This window comes from Equus asinus, chromosome 1, assembly GCF_041296235.1.
Source record: "Equus asinus isolate D_3611 breed Donkey chromosome 1, EquAss-T2T_v2, whole genome shotgun sequence".
Classification (NCBI taxonomy): domain Eukaryota; kingdom Metazoa; phylum Chordata; class Mammalia; order Perissodactyla; family Equidae; genus Equus; species Equus asinus.
In genome coordinates, this window is record NC_091790.1 from 189851045 (window position 1) to 189877861 (window position 26817).

General features: G+C 41.5%; 1 long non-coding RNA gene across 3 annotated transcripts in view; it reads left to right on the plus strand.

The window, feature by feature from the left end:
* Positions 1–566: 566 nt before the first annotated feature.
* Positions 567–26817, plus strand: part of LOC139045711 (uncharacterized) — a 32388-nt gene continuing 6137 nt past the window's right edge. For 2 of the 3 annotated variants that reach the window (XR_011504693.1, XR_011504692.1), the window contains exons 1-3: positions 567–1066; positions 2794–7690; positions 16384–16590. This is a non-coding gene — a long non-coding RNA (uncharacterized lncRNA). Of the gene's footprint in view, positions 1067–2793; positions 7691–16383; positions 16591–20161; positions 20914–26817 lie in introns of those variants that run through there. The other variant, XR_011504690.1, reaches the window with a different exon arrangement.

The window sequence follows — 26817 nt, forward strand, 5'->3', positions numbered from 1 at the left end:
GGACAGCTCCCCAGGCTCCTCCATGGGGTTCTGCGTCACGATGCTTCTCCTGCTCTGTCGCTCAGATGCTCCCCCTGCTCAACCCATAGTGGCTATGTAGTCCCATGAAGCAAGAGGGTCTAAGACACCAGGGACTGGGTCCTTATACCCTTGTGCTTCCTGGGGGGTCTCCACTGCCACAGCACAAGTCCTCTCAAAACTGGGGCCCATGTTGCCTTATGTATCACAAGGGGCAATCCCTTTCTTGGTGTTTCATTTTCAAAAGTGCCTCGTCATTACTTTTGGTTAGATGATTGTCAAAATAACATGTTACACTTGTTTCGTGCTGTAGACTTTTGGAACATCTCCACAATGGTGAACTAATTTTTTTGTCTTAGCTGTCCTCTGAAACAGCCAGGACCATTATTGTCCCCATCATGGAGTCAAGCCACTGAGGCCCAAAGGGCCCAAGGTCACACAGCTGCTGAGGGGCTGGGTTGGACTTGGCCCCAATTTTCCTTACACTTCACTCGGTGCTCCATGGACTGTATCATAGGGTTGTGAGGCTTATAATGACAATGACATGCTGCTATGAAGAAGCCAGTCACCTAAGATCCAGTGTCTTTGCTGGACAGTCGTGTCTTCTATGGGGGTTTGCCGACCCCTGCCTGAACGTTCTCCTGGCTCTGGGGCCAGGTCATGTGAGCCAGGCTCCCCGAGAAGGTGGTGAGGAATTCTTAGCAAGAACAGAGTCCTGGGCTGATTTCCAGCCCTGCTCTCGCTGTGTCTCTCACTCACTCCCTGCTCAGGATATTTTCCTTCCCTACGGATCATGGAATCTCTCAGAGGCAAGGCAAATGCAGCTGATGAAGTGGTCAAAATCCTCGAGGAGGAGGGCAATGAATGGAATTCGCAACAACCCCAGCCCTGAGGTTTGGAAGACAAACGACTTCTGTTTCAGACAAATGGGAGTGTCAAGTTATTCCAGCCTGATGAGATTACAGCTCAGAGGGTCACGAGGAATCAATTCCTCCAGAAGAGGAAAAAAACAGCTGGCACAGGAGCTCTGCAAGGCATTCTGCTAAAGGTAATGTGGGGTCACACACTGGAAGGTTCCAGGTGATGACGGGATTAGGGGGAGAGGGAACTGGCATGCGAAACAAGCCCAAAATATAGTAAGCGATGAACCCAGAGAACGTCAGAAAGGTTTGCAAATGGAAACATGACTTCAATGACTTAGAGGCGCCAGCTTCTGGGTCCCTTCTTTCTGTCTAGACACAGTAAGGGAGCGGTTAGAGTCTAAAGAGAAATGCAGAGGAGTTAGGACTGTCAAAGGGAAGCGACAGAGATAGGAGGGACTCGAGAGAGGCAAGTGAGGAGAGGGAGTCGCTTTCCTTGGTCACAAAATTTAGTGGGGAGCCCCAAATCTCAGAAATAAAGATAAATAATATTTCAAGGCAATATTTACGAAAATCAAAATTGATGCAAAAATAATCTGTGATGAACAAAATACCAACATTTTAAAGGAAGCCTGGATCAGTAACAGTGCTGTATGAAGCCATATTGGAGCCTCAGGCAAAGGGAAAAGTGCATAACATTGATCCTGTCTATATTTAAAATCTTGGCATTTTGTACATCACGATTTTTTTTTTTGCGTTGCTTTGGTTTTTTTTTGTTGCGATGAAGTATGTATAACACCAAACGTGCCATTTTAACCATTTATCAAGTGCACAGTTCAGTGGCATTAAGTACATTCACGCTCTTATGCAACCATCACTACCATCCATCTCCAGAACTCTTCATCTTCCCAAACTGAAACTCTGTACCCATTAAACACTAATTCCCCATTCTCCCTTCCTCCCAGCTCCTGGCAACCACCATTCTATTTTCTGTCTCTATGAATTTGACTATTCTAGTTTCCTCCAAAAGTGGAATTATATAGTATTTGTCTTTCATGACTAGCTTATTTCACTTGGCATAATGTCCTCAAGGTTCATCCATGTCGTAGCACGTGTCAGAATTTCCTTCCTTTGAAATAATGTTCTGTTTTATGTATACACCACATTTTGTTTATTCATTCATCCGTCGATGGACATTTGTACTACCTCTCGGCTATTGTGAATAATGCTGCTATGAATATGGGTGTACAAATATTTTCTTGAGACTCTGCTTTCAGCTCTTTTGGGTGTATATCCAGAATTGCTGGAATTGCTGGATCATATGGTAATTCTATGTTTAATTTTTTGAGGAACTGCCAAACTGTTTTCCACAGCAGCTATTGCATTAATTTTGATTTTTAAAAATATTGCATTAGAATACTATTTATCTTGATTACTGAATTTTTCAGGACTTCCCTCAACCTAGTTCCAGACCTGGCACAAAATCCTTGATGCCCAGCAGTTCAGCCATGACATTGTGCCGAATGGAGCCAAAGAGCTCTTTTTTCAGAACCATGGCAGGACCCCTTGGCTGGCCCTTATTTGGGAAGATGGTGCTTTGGGTTGTTTTTCTAGTTGTGAGACCAGGTTACTCAGACCCACCTGCTACCTTGTGACACTGGCAGAGATCCGTGAAGGAGTCACCAGGGTTGGGGTCTGTGACAAAGAGACACTATTCTGATTGACGGGATGTTAATTGCTCTCCGCAAGAATTGCACCTACTGGCATTCTTGATCCTAAATTTCATTAGCAGCACTTAATTCCACATGGTCCCTTTGATTTTCTTATCTTTGCTGGTGAGTTTCTCCTCCATAAAACAATCAGATTTTGATCACTTTCTCCAATCTATACTTTTTTGTTTTGTCTTCATTATCAGTAAAAAGAAGAGCAGCCCCAGTCCTGGAATAAAACATGACCTGCATTCTGACACAACACACTTGGACAGCCTGAGCACATTCTGGAATTACAGAAACGAGCTCATTTGAGAAACAAAACAGGTCTTTTCTATTGTTCTTTCCACGAGAAAAATGAAAGTGCTCATTGATGCCCGTGGTGGTCACCAAGTACCCTCTGGGAGCGGAAGGGGCCTTTTAAGACTGACACGTTTGGGAGGCCCTGGATAAGTGCTCACCATTTACTTCTTGGGATTTCTCCCCAACGGGGCAATTCCCCCTTTGACTTTTTAGGTTAAATATGGGATTCCCAGATTGTAATTTCCATCCCCATTTCAGAAGGTCTTATCCGCAGGATGAAGCTCTGGCTGGCGAATGATCTCCTTTGTTCTTATGCTCATCCTAGGGCACAGGAGCTACCTGTTTACTCCTCATCTGACACCCAGGGATTTTCTATTCTTTTCTCACTTGGTTGCAAACTGGGTCGGGAATGGATATGAGAGCACTGAGTGACTTTTTACCACTGACTTGAGGGTGGATGATCCACTTAACAGCTTTGTGCCTCAATTTCTCCAATGGCTCAACATTAACATCCGACTTCTCACTGCCTTTTGTCTCTATTGGGAAGAGTACCTTTGATATGAGAAGAGGAGATGCTGATTAAACATAAGAGGATTTGGCTGGCTGTCTGAATGTATTAATTCTACAAATAATTACGGGAGTTCCACTATATACCCAGCATTATTTTAGACACAAAAGGTACAGGATTGCTAAAATATGATTAGGGTATAGTTGCGGACACAGACAGGAAAAAAGGATTTGATGAGAGTATATGTTTAGTACAGTGCCTGGTGCAGCTCAACAAAGGGTGGTCCTTATTTCTATCTTCCTCCTCCCCTCCCCTCTTCCCTATCATGACCAACATGCTCGGTGCTAGGTCTTGGGAATACAAGGATAGGATATAATTCCTTCACTTAATTTGCTAATAATCTATAGGGTGAGATGGACATATTCACTAGAAGTTATGTGTGTCTGAGTTAAAAGCTATCATGCCCATCTCCTCCTCAGTTACCCCTCACAACAACCCTTTTACAAAGATTAAAATAGTCATATGATTTCTTTCACACATGCAAATAGTAAAAGAAAAGCCAACATTCAAACTCAGGGCATTCTGATGCAAAGCCTGAGCTGTTCTGTCTTGTGGAGATGTTGGTCAACGTTTGTCAAATGAATCTTTATTCGTGGGATGCACGTGAAGATGCCCAGAACAGGCAGAGCAGGGGACATAAAAGGTCCGTAAAAGATTGAAAAAGAATATCTGCAATTTTTTCTTCCTGCAATGTGTCCTTATAAAGGAAAGAGAGTGAGAGGAAACAGCAACCAAAAACCATCTTCTATGAATGGGCAGCAGAGAAAGACATAGCGAAGGACTTCCGATTTTGTAAATCCTTAGAGGACCAGACGATGGTTTCGAACTGACAGCTGAAAACTCTGCTGGGAGGATGGGGTTCTATCATCCTCACGCTTCCCCTGTACTCTACAGGATAATCACCTCTTCCTCCTTGTTCTTGTGGCGGGGAACAAATGTGGGTGAGTGACAGGGAAGCTGAGGCGGGCAGACAGCTAAGAGGAGAGGTGGACCTCTTGGTTACACTCCTTTCTTCAGAGAATCTGATGAAAACTTTGCACCCTCTGGCTGTCAGGTCTGTCCAGGGCCTCAGAAACTACATTAGTGTATTCTGAAGTGATTGTTTTTCTCCAAAAGGAAAATTGCCTTTTTTAAAAAAAATTATAAAGCAATACTTGTTCATTGAAGAAAAAAGCACACAGAAAAGTATCATAGAAAGTGAGCATCCTTCATGATCCCATTACCCTGAGAAGCACACATACACATATCCATACATACCATGTTACAAAAATGGGATCATACAGGTAAGAGACATCTCCTGGTATCTACGTGCACAGTAAGTTTTCGTACTCTGGGAACATTCCAATAATCGGAGTTGAATGGGTCTTCAGAACCATGTTTATGTTATTTGACCAACCAAATTTGACTGGTTTTGGTGTAGACATCTGATCCAATCTAGACCAATTCAAAAAGACTTTGAAATTTTTTTTTTCTGCTCAGGCCCCTGGAACTATGTTGGTTTCCACCCTTTCCTTATTTTCAGTTGTTTTGTTCTTTCTTCAATTACGTGAAATAGCCTAGCGTCTTTCCAGGAAATCCTTCCCCCATCCCCTCTCTCTTCCTCCTCTTCCTTCTTCTGTCTCTCCGCTTATGCTAGCCAGAATCAATTCTTCTTGCTTATTACCTGAAGAAGCTTAATGAATACAGTATAACGTTTACTGCTTTCTAAACTTTTTCCACTTAATAATGTGTTATGGGCATTTTCTCATGTCAATAAATACAGAATCACAGGTTCATGTGTAATGGCTGCATAGTATTCTACTGTATGGAGGTACCGTAACTTATACAACTAGGAGAAAGCAGTTTTCAGCTGTCAATTCTAAATCCATTGTCTGGTAATTATAAGCTACTTTTTTTGGCTTTTATAGACAATACTGCAGCAAACTTTATTGTATATGCATCTGTTTGTACTAGTTTTATTATTTCCTTATGACAAATTTCCAGAAGTGAAATAAATAGGTCAAAGGGTTTGTACATTTCAAAATTTTATGTATATTACCAGTTTGCTTTCCAGAAAAGTCTCACCAATTTACACTACCAATAATAGAGTATGAGCCCCCTAGGTATTATAAATTTTTCCGTTTGTTGACAATCCGATGGGATGTTACTCAGAAAATGACAATATTTTTTTATTTTGTGTATAATATACTGCTGAAGGAGTTTCAAGGAGTATGTACTTCTATAAAGAAGGCAAAAATCATAACAAATCCACTACCCATGTGGGTCAACTTCCTTTCAGACGTATCTTTATGCACAGATAAATTGAACATGTATGTATATGCAATTTTAGGTAAATAGGAGTTATTTTTTAAGAAATAAAATATATTAGACACATCAGAAACACTCAGTGTAGATAACCCTCCCAACCTCTCTCTCTCATTAGAGGTAGCCACTATAGTCAAGGTGGTTTGTACTTTTAACGCATGTTTCTATACCATAATTATAGGTGTATATCCATAAATTATATATATGGTATTTTGCCTATTTTTAAACTTTATATAAATTACATACTATATTATATGGCAACTTGTATTTTTCACTCAATATCGTTTTTTTGAGATTTTTCCATGTTGGTAGATGGAGCTCTAGTTGATTAATTTTAACTCCTGTAGATTATTCTGTTGCTTTAACTTACCCCAAGTTTTAATTGTTGGTTATTTGTATTGCAAATATCTTCTTTCAGTGTACAACTTATCTATTCACTATATTTTGTCTTTAAACAAATTCTTTTTATTTACTTTTTTAAAGATTTTATTTTTCCTTTTTCTCCTCAAAGCCCCCTGGTACACAATTGTTTTTTCTTTTTTTAGTTGTGGGTCCTTCTAGTGGTGGCATGTAGGATACCACCTCAGCATGACCTGATGAGCAGCGCCATGTCCACGCCCAGGATCCCAACCTGGGAAACCCTGGGCCGTCGAAGTGGAGCGCGCGAACTTAACCACTTGGTCGCCTGGCCGGTCCCTCTTTTTATTTTAATGTAAAATTTATTAATATCTTCCTTTATGGCTTATTTTGTGTGTTTTGTTCACTCTCAGTTCTGAAGACATGGTGCTATATTTTCTTCTGAAAATTCTAAAGTTTTGTTTTTCACATTTAGGTCTTTAATCCATTTGAAGTTGATTTTTGTGAATGGTATGGGGTACCATTTGGACAACTAATTGTCCCAACTCCTGTTAATTGCTCTGTCTTCTCCCTATTGATTGATAAAGTCATGCCTATCATATATCACGTCTATTTCCATGCCTAATCTATTTTGTTCTATCTAGTTTTCTTTCTCTCTGCTCATATCACTCTGTCTTAATTACTATAATTTTATACATCTTATATTTAATAGAGTTTGTCAACAACGCATCATAATTTTTCTCCCAGTAGGTTTTATATATAGTTTGTTATATTTCTGCCCCCTGAGAATCTTACATCCTTTTTTGTATGGCATCCTTTTTTGGATGACCATTTTCTAATTTGTCATTTGTGCATCTATCAGAAGGCTATAGATTTTTCTATGTTAATCTTGCATCCAACATCTTATTGAATTCTTTTGTTAGATATCATAGGATATATATAGATTCTATTTTATTTTTTATGTAAATTATCTTAATACCTGCAGACAAAGATAGTTTTCTCTTTCTTTTCAGTTCTTTTTGTTTGTTTGTTTCTTTTATGAATACCTTTAATGATACCTTATTACATTAGCTAGTACCAGCAGACCATGTTGAATAACAGAAGTGTAATGGGGTTATGGTACTATTCCTTACTTTAGAGTTTCTAATATTTTACCATTACATAGGATGTTTGCTATAGGTTTTTGGTTGTTGGTTGTGTTTCCCCAAAAGGTATGTGGGAGTCCTAACGCCTGGTACCTGTGAAAGCAACCTTATTTAGAAATAGGGTTTTTGCAGATGTAATCAAGTTAAGGTTAGACTGTACTAGGTTAGAGTGGGCCCAAATCCAATGACAGGCATCCTCGTAAGAGAGAAATTGGGACACAGGTAGAATGTCACGTGACTATGAAAGCAGAGATGGGAGTGATGGATCTACAAGCCAAGGAATGCTAAGGATTTCCAGCAACCACCAGAAGCTGGAATTGGAGGGGAAGGATTCTCTCTCGAGCCTTCAGAGAGAGCCTGGTCCTGCTGAAATCTTGATTTGGACTTCCAACCTCCAGAGCTGTGAGACTATAAACTTCTGCTGTGGTAAGTCATCAAGCTTGTGGTAATTTGTTATGGCAGCTCTAGGCAACTAGTACATTCTTGCTATATACTCAGTATTAGATTAAGGATATTTTCTTCTATTCCTAATTTGTAAAGGGTTTTATTTTTTCATGAACGAATGTTAAAAGATATGCATGTTGATCATACTGTTTTTCACTTTTCAGTATTTATTAAGCATATTTTATTAATTTGTTTTCTGATGTTGAACTATCCTTGCATTACTGGGATAAACTAATGAATTAAATTTTATCATGATATTTTTGTTTAATATTGATATTTATGAATTTCATTTTCCTTGTCTTTTAAGATTTTTTTTTTTTTAAGATTTTATTTTTTCCTTTTTCTCCCCAAAGCCCCCCGGTACATAGTTGTGTATTCTTCGTTGTGGGTTCCTCTAGTTGTGGCATGTGGGACGCTGCCTCAGCGTGGTCTGACGAGCAGTGCCATGTCCGCACCCAGGATTCGAACCGACGAAACACTGAGCCGCCTGCAGCGGAGCGCGTGAACTTAACCACTCGGCCACGGGGCCAGCCCCGTCTTTTAAGATTTTTGCACCCATATTCCAAGTGAGAATGATCTTTCATTCTAATTGCTTACAATATTTTGGATCAAGATAATATAGGTAGATTTTGTCTTTTTCTATTTTCGGATGCAGTTTGTATAAAATAGGATTATCTGTTTCTTAAAGGTGGGTAAATTTGACTATAAAACCATAGGGGCTTGGTGTCGTTTTTTTCTTTCAAAAATTGAGGGCTATGAGGAGACTTATGTTACTAATTTGATTTATTTAATAATTATTGCTTTTGTGAATCTTCTGTCTATTCTTGAGTGAATTTTACTATTCTTTTTTCTTTAGAAAATTACCTATTTTATCGTAACTTTCAAATTTTTTTGTGTCACATTTCCATAAGTATTTTCTTAGGATTTAAAAAAGTCTCTACTGTAGCTTTTATGTGTTCTTTTTTTCTAACATTTTTTATTTGTGCCACTTTATTTTTCTTAATTATTTTTGAGATTTTTCTATTTTTAAACTGCTTACTACTTCATAGTTACTAATTAGTCCAAGCATTCACTATGAGCCAGTATTTTCCAGATCATCCTGGGGGAAGGCTGTCAACCATTCCTTGCCCTTTTTTCATGCTCTCTGTCTATGGACCATGGCATCTGTCCAACCACAGCTCACTCTAGCTCTTCGTGTTTCTCTTCTCACATTACCACCAACTCCAGGCTTCATCCTCCCAAGTAAACATGGCAAAGTTGCATCTTTTTTTACGTACCTAAATGAGATGCAAGTTGGGAAACTAAGCTACAGGGATGTATTTGTTTGTGAATATGAGTGTTTGTGTGTGCCTGTGTGTCTACTCAACGCCACTGCTTTGGAAGTGTTAGATGATGTTATTGATTGTGCCCACGTCAGGAAGATGCACCTGGCCATGGTTTGTAACTGTTGGTCCCCTCCCTCTGCTTACCCATTGGTGCTTCTTAGCTTGCAGATACAAACTGTTACTTACAGGCTTCATAGCCATTTGTGAGTCTGCCCCACACACGTAAAGCAGAACTGGAGACTTTTCTTAAAATTAACCTCTTTCTTTCTCAGTTCAGTGCTCCAGGATCCCATAGTTGTGTCTCTGGTTTTCAGCGTGTAGTGTTAAAGTTTGACAATCAGGAGTCAAATAGAACAAATGGCTTCAGATGCAGTTCTCGTTTGTTCCAGGGGGCTGTGTAGTAAGGTGGAAATATGATGGACTTTTGCATTGCTCAGATCTTCATCCATCCTTTAGCTGTGTGACCTTGGGCAAGGTCTGTGAGCTTAGCCTCTGTGAGTTCACTTGTAAAATAGGCACTATAATGCATACTCTACAAGGTTGGTGTGAGCGTTAAATATATGTAAAGCACCTGTCTGTGCCCAGAGGGGCTCCAGATATAATACTTTTCTTCCCTCCCTCCCCTGATCCTTCCATAGCCAACTGCCAGACCTTAGCAAAGTCACCCTACTCCACTGCTCCTCGTCTTTCTAGACATTAGGGCAAGATGGGAAACCACTGGTTTGAGCACTCTGATGTCCTTCTATTTCCATAATGCTGTGATTCTGTGATGCAACAACTGTTATTTAGGCTGCTTGGGTGGTTTGTCTGGTTTGTCCCTCCACCTCCACCATGCTTCATTCTTTGGTTAAGGAGCCATGCAGTTGTTTATGACTACATCGATTAGGGGAAAAGTAGAGATCATTTTTAAAAAGGTCTATAGGAAAAATGGGGGTGGACTAGAAGCTGCCAGAAGAGGGAATAAGACTTGAAACTGCTGAATACAGCAATGGGAAAGTTCCCTTCCTCGTGTGAGAAGGCTGACTGCATGACTGAATTTCTGTTCCTGGGAATTCTCTGGAAGGAAAGGGTGAAGGAGCAGGCTTGCTGATTTTGGCAATTCTAAACCCTGGGAAACTGTAGGAAAGCTGGATTCTGTTCCTGACACAATCCCACCTCCTCTTTTTGTGTCCTGCCCCTTTCCCTTCTTTCTGTACTCTGTGGTACCCCAATAGGCCTGGCTTCCTCGGTTCCACAAATTTACTCCTTCTTCCCTCAGATTGAATATTTTCTTGGTGCCCAATTGTCAGACTTCTCACAGAGGAGAGAGAGCTGAGAAATCAATTCACACCAAGGCTCCTCTCTATGGTGTTATATGTAAACTCCACCAGAGGCATTTGCATTTTCAAAGAATTGCTTCTTAGTGGAATGATGTTTTTAATCGGTCTATTCTACACTAATTGTACAAAGAATTAATGGTACTATGTGACTGCCTTAGGACGCTAATATGATTTCAGGCTGTGTTAGTATGAACACAATATCAAACACGAAAGAGGTGCACATCCCAATCCGACTTGATGGAGATCAGACTTCCCTTGAGTTTTTACATATAATTTTTTTTTAAAAGACTGACACCTGAGCTAACATCTGTTGCCAATCTTCTTCTTCTTCTTGAACTCCCCAAAACCCCCCAGTACATAGTTGTATATTCTGGTTGTGAGTGGCCTCTGGCTGTGCTATGTGGCATGCCGCCTCAGCATGGCCTGACGAGTGGTGCCATGTCTGCACCCAGGATCTGAATCAGTGAAACCCTGGGCTGCAGAAGTGGAGCACGCAAACTTAATCACTTGGCCACGGGGCCGGCCCCTTTACATATAATTTTGGACTCCACTTTTAAGAAATTCCTAGACATAACGGGATACATTTGTATCAGTAAAGGGTAAAGAGCAGATTCAGCAAGGCCTGGAGAGCTGCCTTCCACTCTCCTGAGTGACGTGTTTTAGGAAAGGGTTCACTATCATGGTGCCAAGTGGTAGAACAAGGATCAGTGGGTGAAAAGTACAGAGAGATCCTTTTCCTCCAGTATGAAGGTGGCTGCTCTTTGAATCAGAGCTGACCAGAGATGCAGTGGGCTATCAGAAGGGCAGCTCTCAGGGGATTCCAGCCCAGGTGAGCGACCTGACCCGTTCTCCTCCCCAGCTCTTCCAGCCTGTCATCAAGGCTCTCCATGAGTGAAATCCCAGAGATCAGCCTGTGGGTGGAGTACATATTTGGAGTGGGGAAAGATTCCTTCCCAGGGCTTTGTATCAGATCCCCCAGGGAAGTGTGAGGGTGAACCTTGAACAGGACTGGTGTTATCTAGATGAGAGGAAAGAAGTGGCTGCTGGTGGCAATGCTTTTATTTCTAGCATTCACATAACGACCCAGCTGTGGAAAATGGACATTTCATTTATTTGCGGTAGTGGTGACTCTCTGAAGGCTCCTGAATGTTTATGAGTATGAATCATTTTTATTTTATCTCTGTGGACTGAGTCCCTAGCAAGACAAGGAGGCATCTTGCCAAATCTAGATGTGCTGTTTAGGTGATGGAATAAACTTACATTTTTTGAGGAAGAAATTTTTACTTTTGACCCCAGACAACCTCTCTCTTCCAGAGAAGAATATACTAGTATGAAAGAGTATACTACTTGGAAAGAGTTATATAAGGTATTCAAAGTTCTTTGGATCTTATGCAAGGCTGACTCAATCTTACCCAGATGAGATTTTAGGTATAGTGGAGCTCTGAGAATTAGATTTTCTATGAACTAGCAAGAAATGAGAGAAAGCAGTACTTGAAAGGCACTTGGGAGTCTCTCGCAGTCCAGACACTTAAAGGCCAGTACGGTTTTGTAGGAAATATCTCATAAAGTCTGTATATCCAATTGTGTCATTTTCCTATTTCTATCTTATCAGAATTCTTTCTTTCAAGGATCTACATTGGTGTTTAATAACTTATCACTTACCAGAATTCTACACAAAGCACTTATGACTCAAATAAACCAGACAATACAGCAATCACATAAAATCAAATATATGGACGTTAGGTCACAACTTTAAAATTCCCACTTGACTTTTCTGCTGTCCCTAAGTCCTGTAAATAATACTGACAATACTTAAAAGTGTCTTTTTTTAGTTGACCTCTAATTGGCATGCAATAGTGTATTAGTTTCAGGTGTACAACATAGTGATTTGACATTTATATACATTACGAAATAAAGATCCTGAAAAAACTAGTAATCATTTGTCACCATACAAAGTTATTACAATATTGTTGATTATTAAGTATTTTGTTTTGAGTAACTGAAATCCTTCCTAATAAAATTTTTGTGGTGTTTTACTGATAGAAATTGTATTATTAGTATTGGGAATAGGAGACTACGTAAGGATAAAAAGAGAGATGCATGAAACCAAAATCCATTAGAACAAAAACTCTTTGCAAACCAGGAATAGAGGAGAACTTCCTCAACCTAATAAAAAACTTATACATCTACAGAAAACCTACAGCTAACATAATTCTTCATGGTGAAAGACTGAATGTTTTCTCCTTAAGATAGAGAACCAGGCAAGGATGTCTGTTCTCACCATTTCTATTCAACAACGTACTGGAGGTTCTAGTTGGTACAACAAGGAAAGTAAAAGAAATAAAAGGCATACTGATTAGATGAAGAAGTAAAACTATCTTTACTCGTAGGCAACACGATCTTTTGTGTAGGAAATCCCAAGAATCTATAAAAAAAATCTACTAGAACTAATATCTTGTATTTACAAGATACAAAATTGATGTCAAAAGTAATTATAGTTCTCTATACTAGCAATTGGATGTTAGAATTAAAAAAACTATTTGCAATAGCATAAAAAATATAAAATATTTGGGAAAAAATTTGATAAAAGATGTGAAAGACCTGTACGCTGAAAACTATAAAACATTGCTGCAAAAATTTAAAAAACCCTAAGTTAATGGAGAGAGATGTCATGTTCATGAATCAGGAGAACCGATATTCTTAAGATGTCAGTTCTCTTGAAATTGATCCATAGATCCAAAGAACCTAATTAAAATCCCAGCAGGCTTTTTTTTTGTAGAAATTGACAAGGCAATTCTAAAACTTATATGGAAATTCAAAGAACATAAAATAGTCAAAACAAGTTTTATAAAGAAGGATAAATTTGGAGGACTTCTACTACCTGTTTTCAAGACTTATTATCAAGTATACTAATCAAGACAGTGTGGCATTGGCATAAAGATAGACATACAGATCAATGCGACAGAATCAAGACTTTAGAAATAGACTCACATGTGTATGGCCAACTGATACTCAGGAAAGGTGCTGAGGCAATTCAATTGGGAAAAAGAATCTTTTCAAGAAATAGTGCTGGAAAAATTGGATTGTCATATGCAAAGACCAAAAGCAAAGCAAAACAAAAATCAAAAAACACCTTAACCCCTACCTTGCGCTGTCTACAAAAAAATAACTTGATGTGTCATAGACCCAAATATAAGGACTGAAATGGTAAAATTTCCAGAAGAAAACATTTGAGAAGGTCTTAGTGACCCTGAGTTTGGCAAAGATTTCTTAAATAGGACACACATTAAAAAAAATCAATTAATTGGACACACTCAAGAAATATTTGTTTTTCAAAAGACAGTGTTATGAAAATGAAAAGGCTCATCATATGTGGGAGATATTTGCAAGACTTATACAAAGAACTTGTAGTTAGAATACATATATACTAAAAAAACCTCTTATGACTCAATAATAAAGAGACAAATGACCCAAATTAAAAATAGACAAAGAATTTAAACAGACACTTCACAAAAGAACATATACAGATGGCAAATAAGCACATGAAAAGATGTTCAATATCATTAGTTACTATGGAAATGCAAATTAAAACCACAAGACATCCCCTTATACACCCACTAGGATGGTTAAAATTCAAAAGGTTGAACATACCTAGTGTTGGTAAGGCTGTGGAGCAATGGAGCGCTCATGCACTGCTGGAGGCAATGGAAAATAGTACAGCCACTTTGAAGAACAGTTTGGCAGTTTCTTAAAAAGTAAAACACATCTACCAAGAGACATAGCCAGATATTTCTTTCTTTCTTTTTTTTTAAAGATTTTATTTTTCCTTCTTTTCCCCAAAGCCCCCGGGTACATAGTTGTATACACATTTTTAGTTGTGGCTCCTTCTAGCTGTGGCATGTGGGATGCCGCGTCAGCATGGCCTGACAAGAGATGCTAGGTCCGCACCCAGGATCTGAACCTGTGAACCCCTGGCCACTGAAGCAGAGCACAGGAACCCAACCACTCGGCCACGGGGCCACCCCCAGATATTTCTTTTTACTCCTAGATACTTACTCAAGAGAAATGAAAATGGTTTCATTTTCTGTCCGCCCAAAGACTTGTACACAAATGTTCACAGTAGCTTTATTTGTAATAGCCCAAAACTGGAAACAACCCAAACGTCTATCAACAGGTGAGTAGGTGAATAAATTATAGTATATCCATACAATGGAATACTGCTCAGCATTTCAAACAATGAACTGTTGATACCATGCAATAATGTGAATGAACCTCAAAATAACTGTTGAGTGAAAGAAGTCGGGCAAAAAAATCTACAGTGATAGAAAGGAGATCAGTGATTGTCCTTGGATGAGGGGAGAGATGGGATGTGAAGGATGGATTACAAAGGGGCAAGAGAGAACTTTTAAGAGTGGTATTCTTTGTCGATGGTGAGGATAATTTCACAGATGTATCCATATGTCAAATCTCACCAAATTGCATACTTTATGCGTGGTTTATCGTACATCATTTATATTTCAATAAAGCTACTTAAATCTAATAAGGATATACAGAGAGAAAAAGAGGAAAAAAGATAAGCCACACAGACAAAATGAAAATACATAAGGATAAAACAAAACTTGGTATCTTAGCTCAGGCTGACATAACTAATACCATTAACTGGGTGGTTTAGATAACAGAGATTTAATTTCTCATGGTTCTGGAGACTGAAAGTCCAAGATCAGGGTGAGAGCAGCCAGGTTCTGGTGAGGTCTGTTTTCATGGCTTGCAGATGGCTGCCTCCTCACGGTGAGCTCACATGACCTCTTCTTTGTGCGTGTATGGGGAGAGAGAGAGCAGGCTGTCTGGTGTCTCTTCTTATAAGGGCACTAATCCCATCAGACCAGGGCCCCACCCTCATGACCTCATCTAACGCTAATTACCTCATAAAGGCCCCGTCTCCAAATACCATCACATTGGGAGTTAGGGCTTCAACATGATTTTTGGGAAGGCACGAACATTCAGTCTTTAGCACTTGGTATGCAGCAGTGCTTGTATTTTTTTATTTTTATTTATTTATTTATTTTGAGGAAGATTAGCCCTGAGCTAACTACTGTCAGTCCTCCTCTTTTTGCTGAGGAAGCCTGGCCCTGAGCTAACATCTGTGCCCATCTTCCTCTCCTTTATATGTGGGATGCCTACCACAGCATGGCTTGCCAAGCGGTGCCATTTCTACACCCGGCATCCAAACCGGTGAACCCCGGGCCGCCGAGAGGAACGTGTGAACTTAACCATTGTGCCACCGGGCCAGCCCCTCAGCAGTGCTTTTAAATGGAATATAGATTTAGTAATCAAAACAGAGTAAACATACTTTTAAAAAGGTCTACATGTAAGACATCTTATTCCATCTAAAGATATTGTTTGGTGCACAAATGGAGTTTGAATAACTCCTTGGACTTAGGTCAAGACCAGACGTTGGGAGCCACTACTCTATTTGTCTATCCCTCTCCATCAATGGAACAGCACCCAGTTATCGGGTACCTACTCAGTCTGGGTGCTTTGAGTATTATGCACCAGGGATACAAAGGTGAATAGGCCATGGCTGCTGCCCTTATGGAGGAGTTCACATCCTGGACCCCTGGGAGGCAGGGATGGAGTCTGGTTTATCTCTGTGCCTTGACAGAGCCTCAGCAGAGCGCCTCACACAGAGCTGCTGCTCTGTAGACATTTATTGAATGAATAAATCTACAATGTGGCAGTTTGTCTTGTTTGAGCAAGACCTCTTTCCCAAGCAAAGGAAGAGGTCCCTCCCAGTCTCCTGTGACTTCTTCTTTTGCTTAAGGTACATTTTGTGAGTCAAATAATCCAGAAAATTTTTGGAAGAAGGCTCAAGATCCAGGCTGAGGCAAATAAGGACATGGGGAAATGTTGTCTCTAACTTCCATCCTCCTTTTCTTTGTCCTATTCTGCCGAACTTTATTCATCCAAGGCAAGTGTTACCAAGTGTTTTTTTTTTTTAAAGATTTTATTTTTCTCCTTTTTCTCCCCAAAGCCCCCCAGTACAGAGTTGTATATTCTTCGTTGTGGTCCTTCTAGTTGTGGCATGTGGGACGCCGCCTCAGCGTGGTTTGATGAGCAGTGCCTTGTCGGCGCCCAGGATTCGAACCAACGAAACACCAGGCCGCCTGCAGCGGAGCGCGCGAACCCAACCACTCGGCCACGGGGCCAGCCCCACCAAGTGTTTCTTAAAAAGGGCCAGGTAATAAGTAGACTTTCAAGGCAATTGGGTCTCTTTTCAAACTGTTCAACCTTGCTGTTGTAGCACCAAAGCAGCCTTTGACACTATGTGAACAAATGGCCTATTTGTTCCAATAAAACTGCCTTCCAATAAAACTTTATTTATAAGGACAAGCATTGGGTGGAATTTGGCCTGTGGGCCATGGCTTGCTGACTCCTAAATTCATTAGTCAGCATTCAGTGAAGTGATGGGAACTACGCTTCAGCTTCAGTGAAGGCCATCTGCCTTTCTGAAGAAACTGCTTGAGGCATATTTTGAATCATAGGTGAGTATACATGGTCCAGAAGGTTGGAAAGCTACGCTAGGACTTACCACACTGACACTTATGACAAATCTATGGTACCCCAATTCTTACAACTCATGTAGTATTGTTTGACAGAGATGTCCATGGTAAGCACTGTTTCAGTGGGGTGGTATGGTTGAAGCTGGATTGTTGTTGGTAGTAAATGGGAGGTGACACCAAAGTGGGAGGTAGGTACAGACCATGCATCAGGGGTCTCCAAGGCTCCCATGTTCAGAGATACGTTGGAAAAACTCATGAGGCTCAGCACAACATTGTGCTCATTGATAAGATTTATTACAGTAATGTAATAAGGGTACACATCTACTCATGAGGGAAAAAGATAGGCAGAGTCTGGAGGAATCCATATGCAGGCTTCCTTATGCTGTCTCCCTCCCATGAGGGGTCACAAAATGCTTACTTTCTCCATCAGTGAAATGCAGCAACATGTGTGACGTTTCTGCCTAGGGAATTCCTTTAGAGACTCAGTGCCCAAGGTTTTGATTGGGGGCTGGTCCCATCGGCACCCACTGTGTAACACGTAGATGTTAACTCTTTTCTACATACCCCTACTCTGAGACATTTGAATAAATAAGGGAAGAAGAATGATAGGGCAGGACGTAGAGGCAAGGGTTATCTTGTGTCTCATATGAAATTTGAGTCCTGCTGATATCACAGTGCACACGCCCCAGTGGGAGGATGATGTGGCCCCGCCCTCTGCCTCCCACACGACATTGTGAGTCTTCTTGTTCTTATTTACTGCTACTCATGCTGGTTTAAAATGACCCCCTCTCAGGCCTCTCTGCCTCCAGCCCCCTTGCTACAGGACATTACACACAGGCTGCCAGGACATGACTTCTTGGCTCCTGTTTTTCTTATGATGCTGCTTGTGTTAAAAAAGTCTAAATTGCCTGTCTACTGCCTGTTATATTGAGAAAGTTGAGGCCATTATATTTACTTAATCTCATTTACTTATCTAGCTGCACCTTTCCCTTCTTCTCTCTTGGCTCAGAGAATGAAGCATTCCTCTTTCTACTGAAGCCACTGCCACCATCTGTGTCCTGGATCCCACTCTCTAACCCTCCGCTCCCACCTCTAGGATCTTGCTCCACCACTTATCTCTCTCTTCCATGTTCAACATCCCTCTCTTTACTGGCTTTTTATTCTTAGCACACAACATACTATATTTAAGTCCTTTTCCATCATTAAAAAAATGCTCAAACAAAACCTTCCTTGACCTCTTTTGCTGCTATTCTTTCTCATTCCATTCTCATTCCAACTTTTTAAAAAACTTATTTTTTAATCATCTCCTCACCTCCACTTCAGTCTTCATTATACTGTAATTTGACTTCCACCTACATGGTTTTGTTGAATGTTAGGAGCCTGTGAGCACCTAATTACCAAATCCAGTGGGCACTTTCTATTCATTATCTTCCTTGACCTCCGCTAAATCTAACACCATTAATCACTCCTGCTTCCTGAAAACTTTTTTGTTCCCTTGCTTTCCATGACACACAGAAAAATGTCCTGGTTCTCCTCATCTCTATTTGACTATTCCATCGTGAGCTCCACTTTCCTCACCCACCATCTAACTGTTGGTGTATTCCAAGATTCTCTCTGCTGTACATTCATCTTCTTCTGATGTATGTTCTCTCTGATAACTCCCCAATTTATAGCTTCAGCACAGATATCTCTCCCAAGCTCCAGACCTATGTATTCATCTCCATCTGGATGTTCCGGAAGAACCTCAAATTCATCATATCCGTAACCGAATTCATCATTTTCTACTTCTGGCACTCTCTATCTCATTTAGTGGCACTGCTGCTCACTATATGTGCAAGATAGAAGTCATCAAGTTATCTTTAGTTCTTCCTTCATGCACATATTCCAGCTCTCTTCAATCACCAAGTCCTATTGATTCTACTTCCTAAATATTTCTCAACCTATTATCTCTCAATCTGTTACCAATACCTTAGTTTAAGCTTCTTCTCTTCTTGCCTGGATGACTCCAAAAGCTTTCTAATAGGTCTCCATGGCACCCATCTTACCTCCAACAAATCCATTCATTCAACACGTATTTATAGAGCATCTACCATATGCACTGTTCTAAGGGCTGGGGATATAGTGGTAAATAGAATCAACGTGGCCTCTGCTGTTACTGAGTGTATACACTAGTGCTGTGTGAGTGTGTGTGTGTGTGTGATGTACAAGTGACTCAATAATTAAATCTTCATTAATTAAATCTAGATTAAATAAGATTATTCCAGATACCAACAAGCACTCCAAAGACAAGATAATGGGATAGAAGCTGACTGATGGGGTGAATTAAATTTGGATATTCAGAGTAGGCTTTTCTGGGTAGACATCTGAATGATGAAAAAGAGCCAGTCTCTGGCAGATCTGCAGGAAGAACATTCTGGGCAGCAAGAACATTAAGCAGAGGGGTTCTGAGGCAGGTCTACCTTTGGTGTGGCTGGAGGATATCAGATGATGGGAAGAATATTCTTGGATGATGTAGGATCGTCTTGGGCCTTATAAGTCATGGAATGGGTTTGGGAATTTAAAGTGTAAGGGGAGCCATTGGAAGATTTTCATCAGGAGAGTGACATGATCTGATTTACCTTCAAAGCAGATTACTCTAGTGCTGCATGGAAGATAGGTTGTAGGAGAACAATTAGAAGTAGTTAGGAGGTGATTGTATTATTCCAGGTAAGAAATGATAATGGCTGGCCTAAGGAGGCAGCAGCAGAGATGGAAAGAAGTAGATGGATGGAATTGGAATATAATTTGGATGTAGAATCAATAGGACTTGAAAAGAATCAAGGATTTCTCCTCCAACCTCCATCAATGGCTCCAGAGTGATTTTCTGAACACAACTCAAGGCATATTGCTTCCGTGATTCAACAATAACCCTCAGTGTTTCCTCACTGCTTATCGAACAAATTATAAACACTGTAGGGGAGACACAAGGCCATCCCTGGTTTGTACCTGCTTTTCTCTCCAGAAGACTTCATTGGCACCCCTCCCTCCCTGGCTTTTAGATGTCTCTTCATTGTGTCCCAGCATATGGGCCTTGGGTGTCTCCATCACAGCGCTAACATTATGTTGGAATTGCCTGTGTAGGTGTCTACAAGCTCCTAACTTCTTATTGATCATTTTATTTTCATTGTCTAACTCCTTTCTACTTGAAATTTGGTCCTAGGACCAGCAGCATTGGCTTCGCCTGAGAGTTTGTTTGAATTTGCATTTTAGCAGCAAGATCCCCAGGAGACTCATCTGCACCTTACAGTTTGAGAAGCTGGCTCCTCTCCTGGATGCAGTAGGCACTCACTGAATGTGGATCTGAATAGATCCAGCAGGAGAACCAATCCAGGCTCCTCAGCGCGCAACTGTGATCTCCTTTTGCTGAAATAGATCCGAGTTGCAAAGTTTCTTTGAGGTGGATTAAACCCTACCAGGTGTTATGGATGTGCTGAAAGTGTCTGTCATCACAAGGCTGGTGACATCTGTTTAAGGAACATAGGCCCAGTGGTTACATTTACTTGAAGCATAGGATCTAGAGTATCAGCAATTTCAGACTGGATTGACTCACGTTCTTTGCTTATAGCATACTCTGTAATTTTTTGTCAAGTCACCCATATAATCTAACACCTAACTTTTCCCTTTGAATAGGTAATACTCTATTTAATTGAGTGTTGAGAACAAACTTGTAAGCACCAAAGACAGGTACTCTGTTCCTAAGTGTTGAGAACAGATGAACTATTAGCAAGCAATGCACAAGTGCTAATTAGCTCATTTGCACTTCACTGTTCTTCTCTGAGATGTTCTCAATTATTTTTCAGCCTCAATAAATCCATAAGGTCAAAAGTGTTCAGTTTTGCCTTGTCTTTCTTACAAACTCCGACAAGTTGCTGTGCTTCTGCCATAAAGCACAAAATGAGGCTAACAGTCCACTCCCCGCCCAGCTCGCACAGCCCTCAGGGGATGAAGACTTAGGGCTCTCTCACGCAGGAAATCTGATGTGCCTCCCAGGCCCCCAACTGTCTGGTCACTCAGGGTCCCTCAGGCTTGGGTGGTCAACACTAGAGCTTGTGGAGAGCCATGCCAGGTCAGTTTGTAGTGGAAGAAGGGCAGGGACATTAGCTCCTCAGCATCTGCAAGTGCTCAGAGGATGCAGTGCTGCTGAACTCGGGGGTATCGCCTTGATATTAACTCCTAAGACTCCAGCAACCTTACCTAGGCCCACAATGAACTGTGTTTGTGTCCCCACGAAATTCATACGCTGAAATCCTAACCCCAATATGACGGTATTTGGAGGTAGGGCCTTTGGGAGGTGATTAGGTCATGAGGATGGAGCCCTCATAAATGGGATTCGTGCCCTTATAAAAGGACCCCAGAGAGCTCTCTGGCCCCCTTTGTACTGTGTGAGGATACAGTGAGAAGTCAGTGGTCTGCTAACCGGAAGAGGGCCCTCCCCAGCACCCAATCATGCTGGCCCTCTGACCTCAGACCCGCAGCCTCCCAAACTGTGAGAAATAAATTTCCGTAGTTTGTAAGCCGCCCAGCCTGTGGTACTTTGTCATAGAAGCCTGAACGACAAAGACAGGCTGGTGTCTGAAGGCAGATGCTTAACATGCTCCGGGGCCTCCTGCTCAGAACAGCTCTCACTGCCTGCCTGGAAATCTCCAGGGAAGCAGGAAGTGGCTCTCTTCCATAAAACGTTTGGGAAATTCTCCAGCCACCTGCTTCTCAGATTAAGGAAAATTATGGCAAACGTCAAGTGTTTCATTTTTCAGATGGGAAAATGTACTTCCAGAACAATGGAGTGAAAGCAATTATTGTCTTCTGCTATTGCTGTTTTTGTAGTGTCTGCAAGGAACATTGCAAAGACCAGTGACCTGGAGACGAAGGATCTAGGTCTCATCTCTTTGTCTATAACTGGCAGTGTGGCATTCTTGTCATCTCCCTTGGCCACAGTATTTCCACCAGGTGACCTCAAGCATCTCTTCAAATCCCATTATTTTAGGACTCTCTGTTTCTATCTTTCCTGTTCTTTTCTGGGGAGAATTAAGGTGCGAAATAGCTCAAGTTCTGACCCTCTCTGCGTGTCTATGAAGTCCCAGGGATTCAGGAGCGAGCTGCGGTGTGCCGGTAAATGTTTAACAGCTAGCACTGATTTGTAGCATTTGCCAATTTCTGTGGTGTTAATAATCTCATTCTGACTGATTTCCAGCTCTCAAGGTGACGTCAAGCTGCTCACAAATTCCTGAAAACTTAACAATCAGCTCTCTTGAGCTGTTCTGAGCTGGCTCCAGCACACCATTGTGAACAGCCTCCTTGTCCATTATTCTGAGAGTAGCAGGACTTTACACGGTAAAGGGCAGAGATGTTCACTCATTATCTTGGCTCTATGCCTGGCTATTGGGAAAAGTCAGTGTGGACATCAGAAAATTGTAGAAGATTGGTATTGAAATGTGCGGTCAAACACTGAGAATGGGGATGACTCGCATTTATCAGGATGTCTGACAACACTCCCAGGGCCTTCTGCCAGAAAGTCATCATTCCTTTATGCTCGTAGAAGGGCACACAATGGCACTCAGAAATTGGATTGCCAATAAGAATTGCTCCAAGTAGAGAGATGGAGTCTCTTCTCACGTGCCAGATGGGAGAAAGTTGGGAGCGGAGTGGGGCTCAATATTGTGTTCTGTGGAGTTTCTCTTATTTAGTCTTATGCCCATTAACTGAAATCAACTTTTTGTTCTGTGCTGGCATCTCTTTTCCTGCAGGTATGCGTTCATCTCTTGTTGCTATTTCTGAGGGCTGTTACTCTGATTTTCCTGCCTATGTTAAAAAAGTGTTAGTTCCAAGGATGCTCTCAGAGAGGGACTCACATTTCACTCTTATTTAACCATAACAGAAAGCATATGGAAGGTCACAGCTTCAGTTCTGCAGCAGCCGGTGAGTTATACTGAGAACAATCTTGTCTCCTGGCCACGACCAGTGTGCTGTTTAACTATAAGAACTTGAAGTAGAAAGGGTGTCTGTACATATTCTAAGGGGGACACCAGTGTCAGGTGGGGCCCAGTGCTCAGCGAAGTTGAAGTATTGGTAGACCCAGAGCTTAGCAGATCTGTAATGTCAAGATTTAGCTCAATTTGCAGATGCTAAGCACTGCCATGAATGTTTTGGAGCAGACTGGGCAGGAAGTCTGGTATAATGCAGAGCCCTGAAGTTCTTTGTCCCCATCCCAGGACAGCATGGAGCAACCATTAGGGTTCATGGTCATGGCATACTGGAAACTAGGCAGGTGAATTATGGGTCCACATCTAGGTTGATTAGGAGGCAAGGGACAGGGACCCTTACCCAAAAGTAAGAAAATCTTGACCTAAACTCAACCGTCCATCTTATAAATGAGTGTTGTTGGGCTCAAGGGCTATATGGCAGGAATAAGTACACTGGCTCAATGAGTCCCGTCTTCTTACTGGACAGACACATGCACACCCCTCAAACAAAAGCACTCATTCTATCTTTTCCAGAGTGTGGATGAGGACTCCAGGAATAATCTGTGCAGGAAGGATAGCACATTAATGATGATTTGCCTGAAAGATGGAAATGAAAATTAGCTTATGTGTCAAGAAGTATTTTAATGAGAAGTCTACAAAATGGTGCCTACATTAAGATTATAGTTATTGTAAATATTTATACATGTGGATAAAATTTGGAAGAGGATAAAGAGAAATAAAAATTAAGGTAGGCTGGTAGGATTACAAGTGAGTATTTTACAAGCTTTTCTTTCCTGATTTTGTAATGTTGTTTGAATACATTAAAATCTTTTGTGAAAGGGGTTTTCCATTTTCAAGGAGAACAAAATGAGCTGGATTTCCCTGGAGAAACTGAAATAAGATCTAAGGAAGAATTTCTTTGTGGGATGATTAGACCCTGGGAAGAGCTTATAGAAGAGCTGATAGACCACCTTCCAGAATGGTATCTCCCCTTCACCACGTGGAGGTCGTTGGGGCCCCTGGAGTGGGTGACACACCAGATTGCTGCTGGAGGAACCTAGTGCATCCCGTCTGGAGAGCCTTCTACTATTCCCATTTCACAGATGGGGTCCTGATACATAGCATTAACTGAGATGCAAATGTGATCTGGAAAATTGATGGCAGAGCTGTAAATAGCAAATTTATGAAGTAGGGAAAGACTAACTTTGATGACTGCTTCGGATCTCCTCAAGATGTGTTCCCCAATTCCTGTAACTGATCTATGTCCTTCTGGCAGCCACAGCAAGTAGGAACCAGATTAATCCATCCTTGCCCCGTGTCAGTCTGACAAGAGAAATTTGCAGACTCCTGCTGTCATAAACATCCTAAACAACCTAAAGAAATCCCCTTAGGGTGCAGAGAAAGACCTCAGGAGCAGCCTTCTAGAGTGGGAAAGAAACCACAGGAGGGCACCACCTCTGCATCTCCCACCCAGGCCATTGGTCTGCCCCAAGTTCACTCTCTCCAATATAAATACACTCCTTTTTTCCAGATAGGAAAGTTGTTTTGCTGTTGTTGTTTTGGTAACTTGGACAGTACTGTGGATGTGTCTGTTTAGAAATATGTTACTTTCCTGAGATACGAAGTTGTCTTAGAGTTAAAGGGCTTTTGTCTTCCCATAAGGCACATTTGCATAGCAGAAAGTTCATGTCTGAGGTTAAGATATAGACAGCCTCGATTAGAAGCTGGGCCTCACCACTTGCAAGCTCTCAGAGCCTCTGTTTTCTCATTTGCAGAGTGAGGATACCTATGCCTCCCTCACAAGGTTGTGGAGATGAAGTCCACCCATAAAGTGCCTGGCATATAATAGACCCTCATTAATCATTCACACCCTTTAAAGTTTTAAGAGTCAACAAGTTAAGACACATGTGTGGTGCTCCTGCACTGCTTCCTGTACCCTGACATGACTCATTCTCACTGTTGGCCAACACACAGAAGGTGTCAAACAACAGATCTCACCAGCTCCACAAAGCCACACATATTTTGGTGACTGGCACCCCTCGCCATGACACTTGGGTTTAACCACAGTTATTACCAAAGATTGTTTCAAAATTACTGTATGGGCCTCCTCTGCCAGAGCCACTGTGTAATCCTGTGAATACATCTGTTTCTGTTCCTCAGTTGGTCTCCCCTGGGGCCTGGTGTTGGCTCTGAGCACTTGGCACACCCCTGAGACAAGACGGTTGTTCTAGACTTCAGGGCCAGAGCTCACCAGCCTTCACCTGCTGGTGGCTGAGGACCGGCAGCACCAAGGCTGCTTACCTCTGCTCAGGAGCCCAGAGTATGGAGGCTGGTGAGGAGGAGAGAATGGGAATTGCATTCCTGGAGCTGAAGCTCAACTGGATCTTCTCCTTGTTGGGTTGGGAAGGACAAAAGAGTCTATCAGAGCAGAATACCCAAGGACAGCCCAAGGAGTTGACTAGCCCAGATTGATGTAAGACCCATAAACAGTCACATCTTTCTAGAATAGTGGTTAAAAGCACAGGCTTTGACACCAAATGGACTCCAGTTTAATAGCTGACTTGGCCGTTTCCTAGGTATGTGAACTTAAACAGGCTACTTAACCATTTAAACCCTGAGACTGGACGAGACCATGAGACTAGATGATGTGACAAGGGGGAGCGGGTAAATGCAAAAGATGAGAGATTGTCTAAGGATGCAGGCCACACAGTTTTTGACTCTGAGACCTGGCTTAGCCTTGCTAGAGAGTGTGCTGAGCACACAGAGCACACATAATTATGAAGCTGCCCATCTCTGTCAGGGACCAGCAAATCCTTCGGTCTCTGGAGACCAAACTCAGTGGTTGTGTTAATGCAGAGGAAAACCACAAGTGTTGCTAGAGGCCTGGAGAGGACCATGAAGCTACTATTTACAGGTAGCCCAGCCCTGCAGGGAGAGGGCCCATAGAGGCCACTCTGTGAAGTTGCAAATTGAGGTGACTGAAGTAAACCTGGAGATGCAGGTGGGGGATGGTTGAAGCTAGCCCTGGTTTTGGTCCACAAGATGAAACCTGCCTGATTGCAGGAAGGGTCCTCTTTGGTTTCAGAGCTTTGAAGACTGGAGACAGACAGGTTTTTAAAATCAAAACAAGGTTTAGTGTTCTTGTCTGCTCTTAGCTGTTGAGCCTGGTGGGGTCTAAAGGCCCTTACTGTTTTTCTGTGCATAGATACAGGCCATCTTGTCATCCCTGAGTCCTGCTGGCAAGTGGGAAGTGGCCTCTGTGTGTCCTTTCAGTGCAGCATTTCCAAGACAAGGAACTGGTAGTATGGTCGGGGGTGTGGGGGTGTAGGTGGTACACTGAGGCAGCATTATATAAAGTTGACTCATAGGACAATTAGTCCTTTCAAATCTCTTTCAATCCTTTTGGTTACATCAAAAGACATATCAGGGTCCTGGTCTTCAACACCTCTCTTATCCTCGCTCATCTTCTTTTCTCATGCAGAGAAAGACTCCAGGCTCAGAGCCTTGGGAAGCCAACAGGAGCCAGTCAGAACTTGAAATCATCGCTTTTATTTTTTAAATTTATTTTATTTTCATATTTACTTTATTTATCACAAGTGATAGCTGACTTTCCATAATGGATTCCATAAATAATTTGTTTAAGTAACAAACATAACTCAATTTAAGTAAAAGCTCATGAGAAATAGTACAAGCTGCTTGTAGTTATGGCAAAAATTGTAAGGGTTGTACATGAATGAATGAATTTTTGGGGAAATACTGCCACAGTGACGTCTTACATCTGGGTTCTTAGAGTACAAGTGCCTTTAATAACAGTTGAGATTTCTAGGTCATAAATCATTGTCCCTAAGAATTTTGAAGACGTTACTCCATTGTCTTCTAGCTTCCAGAGGTGCTGGGGAGAAGTCA